The sequence below is a fragment of the Phaenicophaeus curvirostris genome, chromosome 5, assembly GCF_032191515.1.
Source record: "Phaenicophaeus curvirostris isolate KB17595 chromosome 5, BPBGC_Pcur_1.0, whole genome shotgun sequence".
Classification (NCBI taxonomy): domain Eukaryota; kingdom Metazoa; phylum Chordata; class Aves; order Cuculiformes; family Cuculidae; genus Phaenicophaeus; species Phaenicophaeus curvirostris.
Window position 1 is genome coordinate 14,051,855 of NC_091396.1, and position 23,592 is coordinate 14,075,446.

Here is a 23,592-nt window from a genome sequence, read left to right on the forward strand (position 1 = left end):
TACAGAGGGTGTGGAAAAAACTGACAAACTTCCAGTTAAATGATTGATCGAATGGTAATCCTGACACTTTCTGTTACTCAGTACTGAATTGCGAGCTTAGTGTTCCTTTTTGCAAACCCAAACACCTTCACTAAGTTAAAGGCATATTTGCAGCAAATGTTCCATTTGTTGTTCATTTGATAAATAGAAGTTTGTTTTATGGAATGCTAAGATGATCTTTTTCCTACATGATATACTACAATGTCTTGAATAGCTTAAAAGAGAGAAAATGTGCTATGTGAAACTCTAGTTGGGTGCTTTGGATTTGATTTTCAGAGGTCTTCCCTCTTTTATGAGGAACATTCTAGGCTTCTTGGGGTGGATTAACAATATAAGTATGCTGGTTTAGTTATATCCATGCTGGTAGTAGCAACTGAGACTTATACTTGGGGTTTAATTTGGGCAAATACTTTCAAAACCAGCCAGTGCTGCTCCCTCACCCCAGAGGAACTGCACCACTGTTAGGTGGTGATACAGCAAGCCTGTGTCACAGCTGACTGTTTACTGGCAGTACAGTTTTATCAACAAAGTTCATAATGTAGTATAAATTCTTCTGAAAGTGTGTGAAACTTAAGGTTTGCAAAGGGAAGTTTTATCAATATTATTGAATTAACAGCTTAACTATGACTCCGTGCATAAGCAATATGGTATTAGGGTGTCTCTTTTAACCTTCATTATTGGAAACAGGACATTTTCTTTTTGATTAAATTAAAACCTTTTAACAGGATGGAAGCTAAGCTACAGGTTAAAAAAGGCATTCTTATGGTAGACTCACTGTCTGCATCTTTAACATTATTTTTGTTTCAATGTCTCCTAAAATTTAAGGCCTGTATCTACAGTTAGGGTCTTTTTATTTTTCTTAGGATGTGTTTAATAGTACAGATTCAATCATAAACTATTTTCCACATTATTTTTTCTTCTCCTTAGCAGTGTTATGCGCTCTTTGCCACCTTAGGAATATAATTTTATTACTTCTACCTGGTAGATTCCCTTAAAGGAAGTATGTTTCTAGGTGCTCTTAAATTACTAACATAGGATAAGAAAGTACATTTTTTTTTTTTAGAACAGGTATCAGTGAGTTTTTCTAGTACTTTTGGCTCTCCAGAACAGTTCCTATCATGCAGATTTCTGATACACCTACCGTTTTTTCAGCATTTGATGACCTACAAGGACTAATCATCAGATATCTCATTATTTTCTTTGTGAAAGTTGTATGGTGGCCAAGGATTCTTATGGTGCCTGTACTTCACAGAAGCAAATGGCCACTTAGCTGGACTTGTAACTATGGAAGGGATAGATATGAACTGACTTTGCATGAGCTTTCTCTGAGGCAGGAATTGATCTCTGTATTCATAGGATACTATTAGTAGATAATAAAATTAATTGTCAAGTGTAGTTTAATGATGCCAGCTTTCTTTTAAAAGGAATGTATTTGATAGAAGTCTTAAGTGATTGTCTTTATTAATGTCCGCAGTAGCCTGCATTTCATTTGGTTTGCCACCTAGACACTGTGATGTGTAAGTGCACTCACAGGCTCTTTGACACTCACTCTTGCAATTCTGCAGTATGCTATAGATTCTACCCTGGAATTATCCTCACTACATAGTCTGAAATTAAATTTCAATTAATTTTGTAGATACAAAGATATGTGGGTAGTAGAGGAGGGAGATTTGTGTTGAAACCTTAATGTGTGATTCACAGACTGAAAAAGTTTAGATCTTGCTGTGCCAGTGAAATGCCATCTGCTCAGGCACTGCCCTGAAGGAATTGGCTCAGACTGGAAGAAGTAAAGGCACGCTAGCACGGTTTTCCTCTTGGCTAGCTGGATCTATGAGAAGCAGGCTTTACTTTGCTCAGAGAAAGATGAATAACGATCTGGGTTATACTGCTTCCATTAAGACTGTCCATACAAGAGTGCACTGAAACACCGATGTACATACTGTGTATTGTTGCTTATAAACTGAGGTAAATGAACACATACATTAATGATGACAGGGCTTTTGTTCTTCCTGACATGCCAACACAGGACAGAGCACTATATTTCATATCTTAACCAGAAAACACTAAAAAGATTGTGTTCTCCACCCTGTATGGTGTCCTCTTTCTGTCCTTGTTTCTTGTCCTTGTTTGGGGCAGTATAGTATCTATTTAGAGATTAGTGAAGCAAGCTTACAAAGCAAATTTCAAGTGACACTTGCAATGAGAGAAGTTCAGTTGATTATGCACACAGATGTTTAACTAGGCATCTTCTAGTCTTTTTTAATTGTAAAAAGATGAAGAGTGTTACTTAGGATCTTTTCAGGGATTAAAGAAATGCAATATGTCTGAGGTTAAAGTAAGTGATTGCTCTGATGTAAATAACAGCTTTGTGCTGTTATAGCAAAGTGCAGTTGAAAACATTTTGAATACAAGTATCTGTTAAGTTATTTTTGTGTAGTTATAGAAAAGCATCAATTAGAATCTGTATCAGAGTTTCTTGCTACTTTTTATTCACTTCAGCAAAATGTTTCCATGCCACGGTTGAAATGCTAAGTTTTCTTTCTGTTTGGAGTTTTTGGTTGAAGAAATTTGACTTAAAAAGAAGAATTTGGAACAGCTTTTGTGTTAGTGACAAATCTTTGTGGTCATTGCTTCAATTAATTTATTTCTCATAACTAACAGAATGTTTGTTGGATGCTAAAGAATTTTTTAAGATGTTTGAAAATAATAGGTGTGCAAATGATTTTTCTATGATGTCAAGATGAAAATAAGAAAATGTAAGTAGATGAGCAGAGGGAGGTGCTGGCTATTACTTTTAAGGGTGGCCTGTTTTCAAACACTCTGAGAAAATTACTGTCATTGTAGACATCTGCAGAAAGTTCTGAAGAAGAAAATAGTACTTGAGTCTGTGTATGAGGGGTAACAAATTTTATGAAGACTAAAAGTCGAAACTAGTTAAAAGACTGTAAACTTCAAACAATCATGTTAGAACTGAGTAACTCTGTGTTTAAGTATGAAATTTACTTAACCCTTTATTAAGATCATTAAGGATAAAATTTCAGGGTAAATTCATTTAGAAACTAATGGTGTATCTGTAAACATGAAATTGATACCTTGTTTAGGAAAGTATCTTAAAACTTTAGAAAAGCTTCAAACTGTGTTTCATATAATAAAGAGATGCCATTTCAGGATTAATGGCAAATGTCAATATAACTCTAATAATGGACCTATAAAGGTATACAGTTAGTATTATGTCATTTTTCTCGTATTAGACTAGTTAGTGTTGAAATGTCATTGCTAAAGATTTGTAAGCCTTACTAGCCTTACACGTATTCTAGTACAAAGCTCCCTAGAGTCAGGAGTACTTAAGCTTTCAAGTGGAAAAGAACATGTGTTTTGCAGTATTTAAGGGCTGAGATTATAGTCCTTGTTTAAAAATTCACAGGCTTTAATGTAATTTATAACTTTAGCTCTCTAGTAGCAAGTGTTAACAGTCTCAAATGAATGCATTCTTGAAGCTATGCTCCTTTCACCTGTCTGGTGACAGACAGGACTGATGTGCCTTTAGAAGGCATGTCTTTGTTTCTAATTATTTGGGCCTTGAAGTACAAGAAAAATAATTTCCCAGGAGTTTAATGTTCAGTAGTAAATTGCTTACCTGCTTGTTTTGTCTTTTTGGAAATGTCAGTTTTCGTTCTCTTTCCCTGTCCTTATCTCTTCTTGATCTTACAATAATTTTAACACTTCTTCCTACCAGTGTGTTCTTTATACTTCTACATGTTACAAGATCAGTAACTTTATGTGATTCCAAAATTACAAGTATCTTTCAGTAAAGATGTAAAAAATGTTCTGTCTGAAAACACTTCACTTTTTCAGAAACTTGGCAATGAAATTATTTCATTGCATTTACAACCTAAAAATGTTTCTAGAATCCCTTACTTCAGGTCTGTGTAAATTTCCATTATTGAAAAATGATACTTAATTAGACCGCATTTGAAAAGGTGCATACCTTTATTTTTTACATAATCGTACAGACTTAATCCTTTCCCTTGATACTGTACAATACTCTAAAGTTCTTTGTTTTTTTCATTTTCTTCTTTTAGTTCTGCAAGTTAGATGTGAGGTGCTTACTCACCTGCTTCAACCTCTGTAAGCATACCTGCAAATTTATTTGTGAGATCTGAGCTCTTAATATGTAGGCTTTTGTGTTGAGGAGTAGTATCGACTCAGGTGCTGTAGTTGTAGCAAGACTACCTGGCTGACTAATGATAGCAGTGAAAGAACTATGCCTCAAAAAATTAGTACTGGACATCTTACTGCCTTCACTTCTTCTCCATTCATAATGGAGGGGAAGAATTAGAGGATTTGTATTTGTCTGTGCACCTGCCTGCAAGGTTTGAGAGCCATAAGAAAGCTTTGCCTGATCTTTGTAATACTGACATTCATATATTAATTTAACTGAAGTATTTCGTTCTGATTACAGCTTGGGTTGTAACAGAATCAGTAGGAGCAGAGGGATATTTTCTATCCTAATGTCTTGAGCTTTATTTGCCTTCTCAGGGCAAGCAAATTTAACTGGATTTCTCCAGAACTTTTTTTTTTTTTGAAGGACAGTTTGAACTTTATTTCCAATTTCTGAGTAATACTTCAGGCTCAGCATGACTGTTAGATTCCCAGCTGTGTCCCAGGTCTGTCTTTTTCTTCTCATCAGCTCTGCTTCACTTGGAGATGTTTGGCAGTGGTACCCTACAGATTTCAGGAAGAGGTGTCAGCCAAGAAACGCCAGAGTCAAGAAGAACAGCGAGTTCCCTGCATCTGTATTGTCATAAGTGTCATTTGGGAGGTTATACAGCTTGGTGGACAGAGCTTTATTTTTCTTCTTGTGTCCTGGTCAGAGTATAGCAGGAGAAAGAGCTGGAGAAAGTGCCCCATGCTGATGGAGTCTGTAGCTGGTGGATTGTTATAAGGGAGGTAACAACTCCAAGTATTGCAAATGTACTAAAGCCTTATAGAAGCTAACCTTATATGCAGAATTGTCTTCTTATATATCAGTTGTGTAATCAAAATGGTTTGGTCATTTGGCTCCTATGTTCTTTTTTAGATGTAAGTAATTTTTAGTGCTCTCTGGAACTTGTCTTTGCATGTTCTTGGTCTTGGTTCTAGTCCAGGCATCTGAAAACTCACTTTATCAAAGATGTCCTCAGCAACCAGTTGATGTTTTAGTTTTGGAAAACATACGTGCAACTTCAGTCCCATAACCTAAAGCCATCATGTGTCTTATGACTTTTCTCAGGATTCCCTGATCCCTTATTGAATAGAATTGGGATAGGAATGTTTTGTATCCCAGCATAACCCTGCAAAAGTAGTCTTGCTAGTCAGTGCGGGTTCACTTCCTTCCCCTACAGAGATACTTGGATTCTTCAGCATGCCTTGTGTCATCATGAATTTTCTGCCTGTTATTGCCTCTTCATCCTGAAACTTCTCAATCTCTTCCTGGTAATTCCAGAATCACAGAATCACTAGGTTGGAAAAGACCCACTGGATCATCGAGTCCAACCATGCTACTACAACCATCACATACCATACTACTATCCTTTAATAATTTCCAAGCTGTTTTTTCATTCAGCTGAGGAAAATTGTGTATTGGTGAAGAAAAAGTTTCTTTCTTTTTCCTTCTGCCTGCCTACCAACCTGTTATGCGTGTATTGCAACATCAGAATTAAGAGGAATGCAGGAGTATTGGAAGAAGCTAAGAAGTGATGCAAAAGAAAACTATACTAATAGAGAAGAAAAGCCTGCTGATGAAAACATCTACATTTAGACAGAAAAATCCCTGAGATGCTAACAAGTGGTTAATTGCAGGCTAAGCCAGAATGTTGACTATATTGTGTGAATGTGGTAGCCCTTTTTGCTTCTTATTTTCTAGATAGGTATGGTTACCAGTGCATGCCTGCATACTGTTCTTCAGAGTTTTGTTTCAGGTCACTCATTTGTCTGTACTGTTTGGCTTTTTGGACTATCATCTCATATTTTGCTTTTTGGAATATGGATAAGTTATGATATGAGATTTGAGTAAGAAGGCCTCCTAAGCAACTGGAGAATCCATGATGTGTTTGAAAGAATGAGACTTTCCAAATACTAGAAAATCAGGACTGGTTTAGATATTGGAAAATGAGGACTGTTTTAGATCTCCTTTTAGAGCAGTTCTACCTTGATATGAACTTGGCCTAAGCGAGTAAGATTTTGTGAAAGAAATAGTGAAAAATCCCTATAATGTTGCCTCTCCCTGCACCTTCACGTCTTTGATACGTAGTTGTCCGTGGCAGTCAGAAAGCTGCTGTGACAGGTGGTTCTAGCAGGCTGTCATCTGCCTATTTTAGAGCACTTTAGGGGATTTCCCACTTAAAACTGCACTGTGTAAATCAGTCAGTGAAGGTGGAAGACTTGTTTTTTTTAGCAGTAATTTCCTGTGCATTTTGCCTTGGTGAAACATTGCCCAGAATTTTTAACCAGAAAATATTACTTTTATCTGGCCTTTTTACTTTCTTTGTGCTGCACAACTGTTCCACAGTACAGAAAAAACAGTTACGTTTTACACCGATAAGGCCTGGCTGATGCCAGAACATAAAAGATCTGTGCTGGAAATAGTTTGTTTCATGTTTATTCATGTCCTGAAATAACCAAATTGACATTTAAAAATAAACCCTAAAATAATCTGATCTTTTTTTTACAATATACAGTCAGAAAGGCCAATGATTGCATTTTTTTATTAATAGATTTGATTTGGGGTTTTTTCCATTTTGCTCTAGACACTGCAGTTCCTGTGAAAGATAGCTGACTGATGAAACCCGTGCTCTCTAAATTTTTTTAGATCAAAATGTGATTTTTGTTTTCCTTGGTATATACAATAACTGCAATACATTTTTAAAACATGCTTCCCACTTACATATGAATACACATCTATTTGAAGTTAACGAGAAGTAGTTCGATCTTATGTTTGTATCTAATTTATTTTGGCTGTCGTATAAAATGAGGAAAATTCTGGAACTCTAAAGTTAAAATCAAAGTTACAGATAAATCAATGTTTTATGTAAAATCTGTAGTTGACTAATTCTTTTAAACTTAATTTGTGACAGAAACTTTCAGTAGTATAAATAGAAGTTAAAAGATGTATTTTTTATTTTAGATTGTTTCTTTCTCATGTTTTCTTTCTCAGTTGCAAAGAAAATGCAGTGTAGACAGCTACTAAAAGAATGTTGAAAAATTAAGAAAAGCGTGCACAAAACATCATTGTAAAACTTAATTTATGGTTGGGATAGGTTAGCTGTAAAGATGTTAGTCAAGGGTTAAGCTCAGTATGTTTTGCTGGCTGCTGAGTGAAACAGGATGCAGTGACTACATTGTCAGACTGCTGGTGTGAGTGCAAACAGATGAGGAAATGCTGGATCAGGCACTTCAGCAACTTGGGCTGTTACCTAGGAAACCGCTTGCGTCATACTTGCCAGCAATTAGCTTACAGTTCTTTTATTTTTGATAGTGTTGCAAGCTGAACTCAACTGTTACAAAGGAACAGGACTGGCTTAATCTCAAATTGTTTGGTTGTGACGGTGACTATGGTGCTCATGAGAATTTGCAAAGTACTACTTTGGATAAACTGAAAAATTCTTTAAACTCTCCAGCCTACTTCTCCAAAGAACATTGTAGTTGTGCTTGATTCTGAAAGATGTACAATCAATTTCTTGTGTTCTGTATGAAAAGAATTTCCCCTAGTTACGAAAATTACGTACTGTTCAAGTTTCCGTAGTGCTTCTGGTGTTAAGGCCATTTCCAGCAGTTATACTGAAGTATTCTTGTATTACTCATTAAAGCATAGTTTTCAAAATTAATGTTATCTGAGGTTTAGCCTCTGAAGCAAGGGATTCTTTTTCTAAACACTTTTTTCCTGCATTGATTAAAATTCAGTAACTTCCAGTGGTTACCTAGCCACTAGTATAAACCAGTTAGTGTTGAAAGCAGTATGTGTTTTGTCTCAGAAAATCATCATGTCTTCTGCATTTCACTTAAACTGTTAACAAATCTAAGGTAACTAATTTAATATTGAGGCATGTTTTTAGCATGGGTATTGCCTAGGGTTAGTTATTCTTTTAGGGAAAAATCGTGCAGTGAAGAGGTTAAATTGTGTGTGTGTTTTTACTTTTTTGGGGGGGGTGTATGTTATAGGTAAACATATGAATAAACTTAGATTTTAATGAACTGGTACTATAACACTAAGTTAAAGGCTAAACTTGTTAAAATGCAAAGGTTAATACAGAATAGACTTGTGTTTATGTGCTTGTGTGAAGCTTAAGAAGTTAATACATTTTAAATGTTTGAATACTAGGATTTTCAAATTATTTTGGAAGAATTCTTCCGTATAAAATCCCCTCACTTACTTCCTTGTTAAAAGAATAACTTTGACAGATCATAAGTTAGAGCTGTGATAGTATCTGAAGTCTATATGCAAAGGTCTTGTGGAAAAAACCCAACAAACCTAACCACTGCAATTCCCCCTTCTCCACAAACTGCCCCAAACAAAAATCCCAAACTACACACCCCATCCAAATCCTACTCTCCCACTGCCCCCCCCATCCCCGAACCCCTAAATACAAGGCTTAGAAAGATTGAATATCTCTGTTTATAGATATTTAGGATAGATTACCTTGGGTGAGAGTCTAACAGCTTATATTTTTAGGTCATTTTTCACTCCGTAGGCCAGTTCCACCTATGGTTAGGTGGTCATTGGGGTTGCGTTACAAATAGTGATCACTCCCTACCTGGCCTGAGGTCCTCGTATGGGGTTCTCTTCCATTTTATTCTATTAAAAAAAAAAGGAAAAAAAAAGATTTTGTGAGTGGGTAGAGTTGGCTAAAGCCGCATGTGATGCCATTCTAAAGGAAAAGCAACTGGTTTTGCTGCTAGTTCAAAATTATTTGACTGACTTGTACAACTTCAATAATACGTTACTGCCTGTGGCCGCTGCTTTCTATGTGCTTTATTTGCTATCTAGTTCAATGCCAAGTTATGAAGTTTTACCATTGAAGTCAATGAGACTTGGGATATAAGTTGGTATGATTAATAAATAGCTAATGTAGATGTTAACAAAGCTAGATATGGAATCTCAATTTTGAACTGTGAATTTTATATTTAATCAACTTTTTCCCTTCAGTTCTGGACAGTAAAATGGAGGGTATGATGTCATAAGATCCCCATTGGACTCCATGTCCCGTAACTGTGATTTTTTTAGGGCAATGCCTGAAAGTTACATAATACATCAAATGTTGAATATTTTGTTTTATCCTCATTTCTTCTCTTCATTCTTGCACTTGTTAGCTATTATCAAAACACTTTTATGAGCTGACAGTATTTAGTTGTTTTTTCCTGAATGCCATATTCTCAACCAGGCTGTTTGGTATACATGCATGTTCGAAAAGATAAGTCTGTGATAAAAGATGGAACTGCAGTGTAGTAGGACACTACTTGGCTGATTAATTTTTCAGGCATTAAAGTAAGGCACTGTGTTATTTTTCAGCAAAATCTGCAAGGTTTTGTATGATTCCTGGGGAAACATTTGATTTGTATCTGTTGTCGTGCCTGGACTTCATAAGACAACCCATCTAATACTGTATGCTCTATAACTTTTAGAACTAGTCAGATAAGTGTGTGTGCTATGAAAGAGAAAAGGAACTAAGGTCTCTTCCATCTTTTTCTGATTGTGATTTTTGTTGAGGAAAGTAAATCAGTAAAATGTTCTTTGCAGCTCTTATGCTATGAAGCAAGTTGTAGACAATTCCCCTGAAAACATCAAGAAGATGACTGACAGTCCATCATTTCTTTATGTATGTAGCTTATGTAGCTAAAATGGCCAGCAGTTGTATTACTTTGCAGAGCTAGTTTTCTGACGAACATTTCCATGCTTTGAGTGATAAAATGTTTGGGTTTTTTTCTTTGTTTTGTTTTCTCATCACCTGGTTATATTTCCATATCATCAGTAGAATCACCTAAGATGGGCAAGATTTTAAAAATATTATTCCCATTGTCTAATTTGAATAACTTTCTTCCAGGTCTTTTTATTTTCAAACTATGTTTGCCAGTAATGTTTTTTGTTTCCATGTAATCATTAGGATCAATAGCTGAAATTATGTAGACATACTTCTGCTCACAAGCCCTTTTCTTCTGATATTAAAACCTTCCTCTTCCCTTTGAATAGGAAGTTCCTCTACAGTTCCACCCTAGGACATCAAACTTCAGCACACAGTAAACTTGTTATTTGGCTTCTTTGTTTATTTTGGATTTTCAGAGGACAAAAGCTGGGGGAATTACGAAAAGGCATGTCTTAGCCATCTCTCAATTTTCCTGGCACGTCACAAGTTTTCCTCTACTATTTGGTCATTTTCACCATTTATTTATTGTGTGCGTCCAAGTGAGTAACTTATTTCCAGTTTCTTCAGTGTCAGGCTTTCTCTCAGTGTGTTCAATATCCATGTAGAGTTTGAGTCCTTAATTAATCAATAGAATGTAGCAGTTCCCTAAAATCTTGTGGAATAGAGAGCTCATTTCTCCTTTTCATTGCCTTTGATGACAGTTGCAGGTGATTTTTCTTAGTCTTCATATCCCTCTATGGTTTTCACCTGGGATAGTAATTTTATATACATCTCTGACTTAAAACATTGTCTTCTGTGTATGGTAGCTAGTTAGAGGAAATGTTTTTGCTAACGTGCACATTGGAAGCAGAGACTTCAGTGGCTTTTAAGCACAAGTGATATAGTGATAAGAGTAACTTTTTAATACCTTCCTCTTTTTCTTTTCACTCTTATTAAATTTTGGCATATTGAACTCTTGTATTTGTCTTTGATATCTTCTGTTTTTTTCCCCAGCCTTCCTCATTGTTTCTTCACATGTCACATGTTGGTGTTCTTTGGTTTGGGAGGATTTTGCCTCTTTTTTTGCTGATAATACCAGCAGCAGAGCTAAAATGTGTGGTGCAACAGCAGCTTTTGTTAGCTGGGAGGTAAAACGGCAGTGCAACTCTTGATTAAAATTTTGAATTCTGAGGTCAAAGCATGATAATTTTCTGATGCTAAGAACTATGTCCAATTTAGATTAATTTTTATATAATCAAAAAAAGGATTTTTTTTTAAAAAAAATTTGGACCTATTCTTTCTAATCAGCACCTCTGTTCAAATGTTCCAATTCATGAATCCATGAATACTTTGTGGTGCTACCATTGAAAGGAGTGGTCCTTAACAGCACTGTCTGCTTGTTCCTGTCCTGGCACCATTCCCCTTTGTGCTGACACAAGCATTCGTGAGACTACACAGTGAACTACATTGAGGAACTAATCCATGTTAAAACTAATCATTTCTATTTGTAGTTTCTCACTGCATGTCTGCCTGAATGCTTTTGCTGCATAAGAGAGGGAGTGATAGAGGGATGGGAATGAGCAGCAGAGGGGGAGCAGAACTCCTCCTTTATAGTGGTAAAGCCAAGTTTTGCTGATTTAAGAGAACTAATGGCCCTGCAGTGTGAAGAATGGATGTGTTGGAACTTCCCAATAAATCAGTTAAAAGAGCATGCCCTCACACCCAAAAGCCTCTATATTTTCCTGTGTCTTGAGTGAACTGCATATACCGAATTGTTTGTTTGAAGTTAAAGGAACAGAATGCTTCAACATCGGATAGCTGAAATATGGCTAACGGGTACTTAAAATATAAGATATTAAGCAGTTCCAGTCAAGTGTGGTGACATATAAAATAATACACACAGTTTTCACAAGGACCTTGGCTGGAAAGGTGCAATTTAGACTTGTGCAGTAAATGGAATAGAGGGGTTTTATTTGAAAAACAATTTAATACCTGTGGTAACAGAAACATACTGCATCCATATGTGAGAATAGGATGAACTAGTAAAGGTCACATGTGTTTATGTGAAAATTCTTTATTATTTTTGCCTTCTATGACAAAGTGACTCGGCTGCTGGATGAGGGAAAGGCTGTGGATGTGGTCTTCCTGGACTTCAGTAAAGCCTTTGACACAGTTTCTCACAGCATTCTGCTTCGGAAACTGTCAGCCTCTGGCCTGGTCAGGCGCACACTCTCCTGGATGGAAAAGTGGTTGGATGGCCGGGCCCAGAGAGTGGTGGGAAATGGTGTTAAATCCAGCTGGAGGCCAGTGACAAGTGAGGTTCCCCAGGGCTCAGTGCTGGGTCCAGCCTTGTTCAATGTCTTTATCAATGACCTGGATGAAGGCATTGAGTGCACCCTTAGCAACTTTGCAGACGACACTAAGCTGGGTGGAACTGTCGATCTGCTGGAGGGTCGGGAGGCTCTGCAAAGGGATTAGAACAGGCTGGGCCACTGGGCTGAGACCAATGGCATGAGGTTTAACAAGGCGAAATGCCGGGTCCTGCACTTGGGGCACAACAACCCTGTGCAGTGCTACAGACTAGGAGAAGTCTGTCTAGAAAGCTGCCTGGAGGAGAGGGACCTGGGGGTGTTGGTTGACAGCGACTGAACAGGAGCCAGCAGTGTGCCCAGGTGGCCAAGAAGGCCAATGGCATCTTGGCTCGTATCAGAAACGGTGTGACCAGCAGGTCCAGGGAGGTTATTCTCCCTCTGTACTCGGCACTGGTGAGACCGTTCCTTGAATCCTGTGTTCAGTTCTGGGCCCCTCACCACAAGAAGGATGTTGAGGCTCTGAAGCGAGTCCAGAGAAGAGCAACAAAGCTGGTGAGGGGGCTGGAGAACAGGCCTTATGAGGAGCAGCTGAGAGAGCTGGGGTTGTTTAACCTGGAGAAGAGGAGGCTGAGGGGAGACCTCATTGCTCTCTACAACTACCTGAAAGGAGGATGTGGAGAGGAGGGTGCTGGCCTCTTCTTCCAAGTGACAGGGGACAGGACAAGAGGGAATGGCCTCAAGCTCCGCCAGAGGATGTTCCGGCTGGACATCAGGAACAAATTTTTCATGGAAAGGGTCATTGGGCACTGGAACAGGCTGCCCAGGGAGGTGGTTGAGTCACCATCCTTGGAGGTGTTTAAGAGACGGGTGGATGAGGTGCTAAGGGGCATGGTTTAGTGTTTGATAGGAATGGTTGGACTTGGTGATCCAGTGGGTCTTTTCCAACCTAGTGATTCTGTGATTCTGGAAAAGGCGCTAGCCACAGTGAAAATATTTTTGAAGAAGGGGTAGGAAGTGTAGAAATGGAAGCAGGTGTACCACATCTCTTTTCAGCTTTTGAATAAACTAATCTGTTGGAGAGTACACGCAAATGACTTCAGATATCTGTTTCTGTTGTTAACTTTTTGAGTTATCTTCTACTGTATGCTGGAGGTTTGTAATCAAAGAGAAAATCCTGTGAAAACACCTGCAGTCCTGCTGTTTTGGAGTTGTTAGCTCTACCCCTTTGAAATCTGGAATATTAGATTTTGTGTTATGCAACTAATAATGCTTTCCCAATACAAGGAGAGTTTCTCATCACCTAATCAGTTCTTTTTTTTGAAGTAAAGTTCTGTAAGATAAAGCAGAAATTTGTCTTTGATTAAGTTCACATTTTTCTACATGAAAACATAAACAAAAATGTTGAGTACGTAGATGCTTGACAAAGGTTAAACTCAAACCCAGGGGAAGTGAGAGGGAAGAGAAAGGAACGATGAGCTGGAGAGAAAACTTTAATAATGTAAAGAAGAAGAAGAAGCAAGACTATAAAAATAAAGTTTCTAAGTAAAGCCTGACATCAAGCTGAATTCACTTGATAGTTTTTTTTATCTTCCATGCCAATTATTCCTAGCCAGAAGATGGGGTTAAAATACTTTTTTTTTTTCCTTACTGTGTCAAAATAAGGATTTAGCAATTCTTAGGGCTTTATCTGTTTGCTAGTGATTGTACAAGGTAATCTGTTGTAGACAATGCTGTGTGAGGTGTGAAGGATGTTCAGGGTCCTCTGTCACTGGAATTACCAGAATATGTTCTGTAAGATCTTTAATAAGAATAACTGTTTGGCAGATATATGCTCAAGACATAAAACAGTAAAAAGGCTTTTCAACTGAAAACATTATTAGAAATATATTGCAAGAAGTATTTGAGGTGAATTCTGCATTGACTGAGACTGTTTTGGCCAGTACTTTTGAAGAGTGGAAGAGTGGCCCCTCAGCAGCCATCCAATAGAATGACTGAAAAAGGTATAATGACACTACAGCATCTGAAGAAAAGTGTCTACTGTTTGTGGTGGCTTTAAAACAGCTTTATCTAATACTGCTTGTGGTACAGCTGACACAATTTGTAGTATATTGTGAAACCTCCTCAGGAAATTGGGTTGACCATGTGTGGATATTTCATGTTGAATTCCATTCTACCGTTAATAATTTTTGATTAATTGAACATTTGGAAAAGTAGCCCAGAAAGCTTAAATATTTTGCCAAACCTCTTTGTTGTGGCTGATAAACTGTCAAAAGTTATGTGAAATTTAGCCAGTGGGTTTTTTTAAGTGGTCAATGCTGACAGGGATATAACCCAAGTCCAGACTAGGTCATTCTAATCTGATATCTCTGCCTTATTTTCTATGCCGCATTATCTGGGAGCCTCCAGTCGAAACCTGGTCTTTCTTACATGTTAAAGGCGTAGTTCTGAATTCAGATATACTGTGTACTGATTTAATTAGTTAATTACCTTGGCTACAGTTCTGTATTGGTGCAGAAAATTAAGATTACCCTTTTATCTGTTGATCAGAAACATACATCAAACAGAACTGATTTCAGAATCTCTGAAGTGTTTGATTGTGTTGGTATTCAGTATAACTTGATCCTCAAGAAGGTTACAGGTTTTGTTGCTATGTTAAAATGCTAAAAAAAGCTGTAATAAATTTCTACTTATTAGATTTCATTATATTAAATAGAGCTTTATTCTTTCCATTCTTGGAATGCTTATTAAGCAAAGGATTCTTATTTTGCCAAAATACTTAAAAAGAGGACTTTTGGCAGGTAGTATTTTTTCATGAAGTTTCAATGAAGTGTTCCAAATATTTCAGATTTTCAATAGGAAAATGAGGAATATTGAGATTACTGTGAATACTCTTTAATGAATTGATGTGGATTTTATTTTTGTTTTAACCGCTTTTGTAGATTTAATGCTTTTATTTGATTTGAGGATCACTGCATTCTGCTGTGGTAGTTACTTATTAATGACTGTTAGAACATTTACTTCAAAATTAAGAAATAAAAATTATAAAAGGAAATCATTGTACCCTAAAATTCTAAATTTTTGTAACAAGAAAAATGTGGAACACCTAAGAGTCACAGAACATTATTTTTTCCCATCCCATTGTGTGACCTGTGTGTCTAATGACTGACTTGTTATGATGTGTCTGAATATTATCAAGTGCCCTGTGTGTTCACACTGAAATCTCAGAACTTCAAAGCAGCTACACAACTTTTTTACATTAGAAAAATTTAAAAAATATAATCTAAAAATTTTGAAATTAAATTACATTTTTTGCATTTTGACATTTAAAGCATCTTGCTTAGCATTCTGGCTAGTTTCAAGGCCTATATGGACTGCATAGTGTCTTTTTTTTTTTTTGAGCAGTTGAAGTCATTTTTAGGAAGTGTTTATACACAGTGAGAAACTGCATTTTCTAGTTTGCGAAGTAGTAGCTCATTTTCTGTGTTTTGAGGCAAGTAATTAAAACGGTTTAAGTGTTGTAGTGAGAGTTAACATTGTTTTAACATAATAGTTCCAGTCATTCTTATGGTGTTTATAATAACAAGCTTCCACATCACTTTTTTTTTAAACATTTTTTTTTTCATTGGAGTAAATAAATTGAACTGTTCAATTCTACAAATGACTTGACATTTCTTTTAGATGCATCTTTTTCTGATCTTAACCAATTCATTTTGGGAACTCCAAGTTGAGTTTCCCTCACAAATCTTTTTTTGTTAAAGCTTTAGTCCTGAACTTGCACTGCTTCTTGAAAGCATAGTCCTTACAAGAAGATAAAGTATCTCTTAGCTATGTAAATATATTCTGAAAGTTTACATTACAAGACAAAAGGTGTTCAAGAAATAATTTCCTGTCTCCTATTTTGTCTTCCTGTTAAATACTAATAAAAGTCTCTGACTCATGCTGTCAAATATCTGTACTTAAATGAGGAATTTTTGCTACTTTATCACAGACATCCAGTATTTCTCTGGTAATCTTCAGAGTGGCCTTCTTTTTGGGTGTACTTCTATAGGTTAATATATTAGCAATATAATCCTGTATTAAATTATGACCTTAACATTGTGTAAACAAACCCAATTTCTATTAAAATTATGTATGTGCATGTACACGTGTATGTATGCACACATCACAGTTCAATTCAGTTATCTTATGTGATCATCCATCCCTAGTATCTTTAAATGAATTGGCGTAGTTCAGTTAAATTTGACAGAGGATGACCATCTTGAATAATAAATTTCCTGTGAATTTAATGAAAATCAGTAGCTAGCAAAAAAAGAGAGCCTACTAGCACCCTCATTATGAAAAAAGAGAGGGGAAGCCAAAAAATGTAGATGGAATGGCTACTCTGAATACTGGAAAACGGGGCATTTAAAGCTTGCATCTCCAAGTTGCTGGGTAATCTTATCATAAGACAAAAGTTCCAAGTATCTCATCATTTGTTCTTTTCACAGAACTACTTACTCCTTTTTCTAAAAAAGTGTGTATACTTTTCTGAAATTTCATAATGAGATGTTTTATTCAAGTTTTGGGAAGATGGTTTCTGTGTAGTGAAACATGGCAGAATGTCTTCTGTCATGTTATGGGACTTCATTCACTGTTCTTCAGTTACAGAAACAAGATGTCTGGTGATGACAGCTCCAAGATAAATGGCATACTGTCTCATTTATTGGCTGATTTATTTATGCTCTGAGCCTTTCTTGCAGGCGACTATACTTTTTTGTTTGTAACAGACTACTAGATGGGAATGGCAATGCCCATTCTTTGAAGGAGGTGCTCAGTCAGGTTTTGAGTTAGTGTGAGGCATGCTTCACTGCTGTTGCTGGGATGTGAAAGCAAGTTGTCCCACTGCTATTTTTTTTCATGTTGTACCTATTCAGAAGTAGAAGAATAGGCCACAATCTATTCTTGTGGAGCCCTGAATAGTAAAATGAACAGCAGCTAAAACGATGTAACAAAGAAGTTTGCTTTTCAGGGAAGAGATGAATTTTCATAGCATTTCTTTTCTCAGAATGATGAGAGAGCCTGAAGTTTTATTAACATTGATTCCCACTCACTTTCCTCTTAGTCTTTTCTGATGCTCCAAGTTATTTTTTCCTCTCTAAGAAAAGTAACTTATGTGTGAATGAAGTATGTTTCTCATTGTATCTCAAAGTTAGTTTCATTTGCAGATAAGATGGTTTGTATGTTTATTGTTAATTATATTGCTTATAAGTATGTATTGTCTATTTCAAGCACTGAGGTAATTTTTTAAAACAAATTAACTAGCTAACATTTATGAAGGAGAGGGTGAAAAAGGAAAAAAAAGACAGTTTAAACTCGACTGTTTCTTAGAACAACCACTACTACAACAAAGTTAGTCTCCCGGTAAGTCTTACTTCTTTATGGGGATACAAAACTGGTATTGTAGGAGCATAATTCTAACTAGAATTCTGCAAGTGTAAGCTTAGTGCAGTTTCTGCATTTTTTGTATCAACTAGACATTTGCTTCTGGGTCTTTGCTTCCTACTGCAAGTTCTATTTAAGAGATTATAATTGTGTCTTCTGAATGTCTCTGTATGGGAGTTCAACCAGCAGTGAGCCTTGGGTGCCAGTTTTCCACTGGTACTGTCTCTTGAAGCACAGTTGAACTGTGTTCTAGTCCCTGAAGACTTGTCCAAGTATAGCAATTTGAACAGCTAGTTGCTCCCTTTGGCACTTTGATTGTTTCCAGATACAGCAGGAAAAAAATGATGCATTGTTTCCCGAGGGTATTAGAAAACTGGCGACTCGGTTCTTAGCTGTCATGGTGGGAGCTGTGATGAGAAGTAAATTCAGAATCCTGGAAAAGTTGACTTGGAGTCCTTGTATAGGAGTGTAAATCAGAAAGCAAGCTGAAGCAATTTCTGAACTCTAACAGAATAATTGAGGAAGGCTTTGCTGAGTTTAGTAGAGCAAATTTTTTTCTTCAGGTCTCTCTGCCTGACATCCAGATAAACTACTTAGAACTTTGGCTGGTGTTGGAATGTTTCAGTTTGGGATCAAATAGCTATTCTTGGCCCAAATTACTTCTGGACATTGTCCAGAGACAATATTCTTTAGGGGTGTATTGAAATCACAGAAGCAGCTTTCTCCCACTTCTGGTAGCAGACCAGAAAAATGCTATGATGAATGAAACCACACATTAACATCAATTTGATCTTAAGTAGATACTTGCTTGTTTTCCTTGTCTTGGCTTTGGATATTTAGGGCTGAATTGGATTAAATCTATGTAAAACTGTTTGTTTGTAAAACTGTGAAGCAGGTTACATGTCAGGAAGTTAATATTTAAAGAACAAGAGTTATCCCTGTTATTGTCTTTTATATAGTTTTTTCATTTTGTATATGAAATTACTTTGATCACTTCCATTTGATAAAGTGTATGTTCTAGTTAGCCTTCCCAAATTTATACCAATTCTTATGTCAGCTTAAAGGAAGAAGCAGATGGTGTTCTCTTGCCATGGAGCTTCTTGGTTGATGATGTATACAGAAAAAAAACTGTGATAAATGCATGCACAGCTTCTTGTGTTTGAGAAACTAATTATAGTTCAAGGGTTGAGAGCGGCTGTTGAATGTGAGGTTTCATATTGGAAATATGTAAAAGAATATGAAAATAAGCATTCTGGTTTTTATAATGTTTACTCATGTTATTCAGTTTTCCTCACGGCAATGCCCTTTTTTTGACCATTCTAGTTTTAGCTTCTTCCTTCATGTTTTCTCAGAGCTAACAGGAGAAATGCGAGCACACAAGATACAGACTCGCTCTGTTATGGTATCTGACGTTACAGTGCATTCCTATTAGGCCCAGCTCTGATGAGAAAACTGCTTAATTTCCATAGCCGGAATCTGGAGCATGCCTACTGGTTGTGTAATACGTGAATCTAGCACTTAGTTTAAATAACATTTTTTGAACTTATGCAAACCAGGCAAATTTTTTTCTTATTCAATAAGTTTCAAAAACTGTAATAAATGATTAGAAACTTTATAATACGTTGTTGTAGAATAGAAAATATAAGGGTACTTCAAGTTGGGCTTTATTTTTAAATTACTGTGGACCAATAAATAAACCTGTACATACAATTTTCACACACATTCTTTCTACATTTAAATTCTGTAACTGTAAAATTAAATTTATTTGGGAAGCTGTCACAAGCAACTTTGCAGCTGCATAATTTTTTATTCTTTAATCTTGAAGGTCTTCAGGATAATTTTTGTTTTTGAAGTAGAGCGCTTCTAAGTTCCTTAAATCATAGATTTTCTAAAGATTTGAATATTTTGAAAATAGTGATGGGATGATTATTTCTTTTGGTGCAGGTGGTTATGTGACATCTTCTGTTTTCCTGCTATGGGAACAACAGGACTTAGTCCCTGTAAACAGTTACCCAATGAAGTTGTTACTGCATTTGAATTTTTTGTTTACAGATTAAACAGAAGGGAAAGAAGCTCAAAGCATGCATTCCAAAACTGATGGATTTTTTGGGGGGTGGTCGGAGTGGTAGTGGGGTGATGGGAGTGGAATTCGTGCCATTTAAATTTTAAGTATATATATTTTTCTATTTAAAATATAGAAAATTAAATCTATTAGTGTTCACTCCAAGATCTTTAAACATGTAAACAACCTTTGAAAATCCCATGAAGTTTTAGAAAAGATGTTTTGTAGTTTTTATTTATGACTTTGTATCTCTTTTCCTGAAGCTATGGTGAGCCCTGCACACTGTCATTATTTTTCAATTGTAAACATAGTTTCGGTACTACCACTTTTGCACCAAACGCTGTTCCTAAGCGACTGCTGACGTCAGTTGGTGCTGCACAAGAAGGTTTGTGTGTTTATCTGCTGTGGGCAGGCTCTTAGAGAAGACGAAAGTATGTAACTAGATTAGGCCAAAGTGATTGCTGCTTTAAATAAGCATACTTACTGTTCGCAAAGTCATACTTTATTTTTTATATATTCTATTTTGATTAGCAGTTGTATCTTCTGTTGCATATGTCACAGCATCTAGTTTGCTGGAGACGATAAGGAGGGCTAAATAAATATTCTCTTTGCTATTGCTTTAAAGGGGTAGACTTTTTTCTTCTTCCCTATAGCACAGTTAGAATGAGAATTTAAAAGGAGTATATGTTGTACCGTACAGCTTTCACATACCTCATCTTAAGGTTAGAAATAGAACTATTAGAAATGAAAGCAAGCATATAGTTTCCAGTTCAAGTGAAACATGTTTGCTTACAGATTTTTGTCATGAGTCTATACATTTGGAAAAACCGGAATGATACTCTTGGAATATTTTACTGCATGTCTTTGTGTCAAATGGAGTTGGAGTGGAGTTGGCTTAATAACTTCTGTGAATTTTGTTTTGTCCTTGATTATATTTGCAGTACACCCACACTGAATAAAATTACCTGTAGCAAGAGATTTACTTTTTATGAAAGTAAAGGAAATAGTAGTGGGACTGCAGTTGTGGTGCGCTAAACAGTGAAGCTGAAGGGTTTATAGGAAGTGGTGTTGCCAGATGGCTTAATAAGGCAGGAATAAAAATGACAAGCATAGAATCTCTTCTTCAGATTGAAGAGTAGAAGCAGCAACATTCAGAACTAAATAAAACCTGGGAAAAATTGTTCAAAATTAACTTAAATTAGATTAAAATGAAAGAAAATCCTGTGGGTCATGGGAGGGCATTAGTAACTGTACGAGTGAGAAGGTCAAGCTAAGTAAGGTCCACTTTGAATGTGCCCTTGTGCAAGTCTTGAAGTCCACATCAATCTTTTTACTTTTCCTGTACTGCTACATTGTACAATCCAGTGTGGCCTTGAAAACCTTCAAGGATGGAGACTACACAGCCTTTCTGGCCACTGTACTTCATCTTCTTCCACTGCTTGTCTGTCCTTGTTGTGAATTTTTTTTTCCTTATGTCCAGTCTGAATTCTCTTGTTTCAACAAGAGTTCTGAATTCTCTTGTTTCAGCCTTGCCTTTCACCTTCCCACTATGCACCAGTGGCTTTGTTGTCTTGATGGCCTCCTTTCAAACACTGGCAGGCTGCTGTTAGATCGCCCCCAAAAACCATCGCTTCTCCAGACTGGACAAGCCTAGCTCCTCCAGCCTCTTCTCACGGGGTAGATTCTCTAGTCCTGTAGTTGTCTTGGTAGCCCTCTGCTGAACTTGCTCCATTTTATTAATGTCTGTCTTGTACTGAGGAGCCCAAAACTAAATTTGCTGTTCTAGATATGGTCTCACAAGAACTGAGAAGAGGGAGCAATCATTTCTCCGATCTAATGGCTGTGCAGCTGTGAATATAGACAAGCTTGCTGGTGGTTGCCTTTGCTGCTGGGGCACACTGCAGGCTCATGTTCGACCTATCTAGGTCCCTCTGACTGGCAGCCCTGCCCCAGCACGTACTGTCTGATCCCCCCAATTTGGTAAAATCTCTAAACGTATCTTGTACATTTTTATTGTTCAGAATAGCGTGGTGTGTTTTAATTCAGATTAATAAAAGTTAAGTAGGTGCAGGTGCTATTACTCATTTGTCCTTACTGCTGCTTCTTCTAGGTCTTCATTGAATTTTCATTCCCTTTGACCATATTTTCCTATTATAAGAATTTTTTCTCCAGTTTTTAATAGCAAAGTTAAAGTTAGGAAATGACATTTAATTCAGCAAACTGTTCTTAAACAAATGGTGAAACTACTTGTGAGTGTCCTTATTATAAAAACATAAAACTGGCTCAGATTAAGAGTTCAATTAGCATAATATCCCGTCTTTAATATCAGATCTTTGTCTGAGGTCAAGTTTAACATCTGTTCCTCTTAGCTAAATATCTTTTATATCCTTGACTTGAAGATATCATATTAAATAGATTTTGGGGATGAAAGGATGGATTAGAACTTTCTCAGTCTATCCTGTGCATCTGCCTGTTATTGCAGTGTCTCCAGAAGCAGCACACCGAGGGAAAAAAAATAAAACCAGTGATGGTAAGTTGCCATCTTCCCATCCATTACAAGTGGTAATGTGCAATTAAATGCCTTAAAGAACGGGCGGGGGTAAGAAAGTAGCCATAATCAGAGGCTGATGGAAGGATAAAAATACATGACACTCTTTCCCCCAATCCTGCTTCCTACACTCTCCCAATTTCCACTTGTTTTCAGCTCAGGGGACTTCCTAATGTGGTTTAGCAATTTAGTACCTTTTCAATCTCCCCTTCAACTTATGAGCACTTTGTCCTTTTGCCCCGTTTCCCCTTGAACTTAAACTTCTTGCATCCACATCTTTCTTTGATAAGGCAGGTTACTTACTGCCTGTTAGCAAAGAACTGCCTCTTTCTGTTTTGGACATGGCTTGTCCTCACTCCTTCTAATGGTTTCTGGTTCTTGTGCTGTAAAAGGGAAGCCTGTTGAGTTTAACTTTCTACTGGGCAAAATTTGCAACAATCATGAGTTCAGTGTAGCAAAATACACTACACCTAGCAGTGACAGTAACAAACTTGTTTAAAATTATTGTAAGGTGATTTTAGAAACCAGCTTGACGTGTCAAAGTTAATGGCTTTGTATATTCTTGGACTGATTGTATTGCAGTAATATATAGTTTTCCTGTTTCCTGGAGTTTTATAGCTGTCTGCCGTTAGGATTTTTTGTTGCAGGATGATGCCACACAAAGTTCTGCGCAGCGATAGCAGACGTTCTTGTGTAAAATGCCTGGAAACAAATGAACAACAGAAAAATGCACTCACTGAGAAATGATACCATGCTGTTACATTAATTTCCTTTTGCAGGGGATAGTTGTTGATGATGTATTGTGTAAGATCAGTTGGAATTACTGTAACTGTCTTTGCATACTTGCAGAGGAATGGCTGCATATTAGACATATGTTTTGTGTTTCTGGCAAGTATTTGTTTTACAGGTTCTGCTTTTGTTCACAGAAAGCAAACTTTGTAGTTTTGTAAATAAATTGATTATTCCAAAACTTATCCTTTCAGTGTCACTGAGTTCAAAAGGCAGACACACCAGGGATCCCAATGTACAGTTTTACAGAGAGAGAAAAGGTCACTCTTCCCTCATTAGGTCACGTGTTTAAAGTAAAAATAATAAGTAATTTTTTATTTATTTTAAGTAACTCATTGATTATGAATTATAGTCTTCTAACATGCTATTTCAAATTTAAAACCCGTTGCTCTGGGATGATATTAAAATACATTCCATTTCTATAATGATTTTTTGAAAAATGAACTTGTTTAATTTGTTAAACAGTTTAAACAGTTACTATCTCGCCTTGAACTAAGGGTATAAAATTTTAAAATAAAATTTTAAAGTATGCCTCTGGGTTAA

General features: G+C 36.6%; 1 protein-coding gene and 1 non-coding gene across 3 annotated transcripts in view; both read left to right on the top strand.

Annotated features, from left to right (window-relative positions):
* The window catches only part of PDE3B (phosphodiesterase 3B), a 91,547-nt gene that overhangs the window by 7,645 nt on the left and 60,310 nt on the right, over window positions 1-23,592 (top strand). The window lies entirely within an intron of this gene.
* LOC138721666 (U2 spliceosomal RNA) lies at window positions 22,035-22,217 on the top strand. Its single transcript, XR_011337596.1, has one exon. It is a non-coding gene; the product is annotated as a U2 spliceosomal RNA (small nuclear RNA).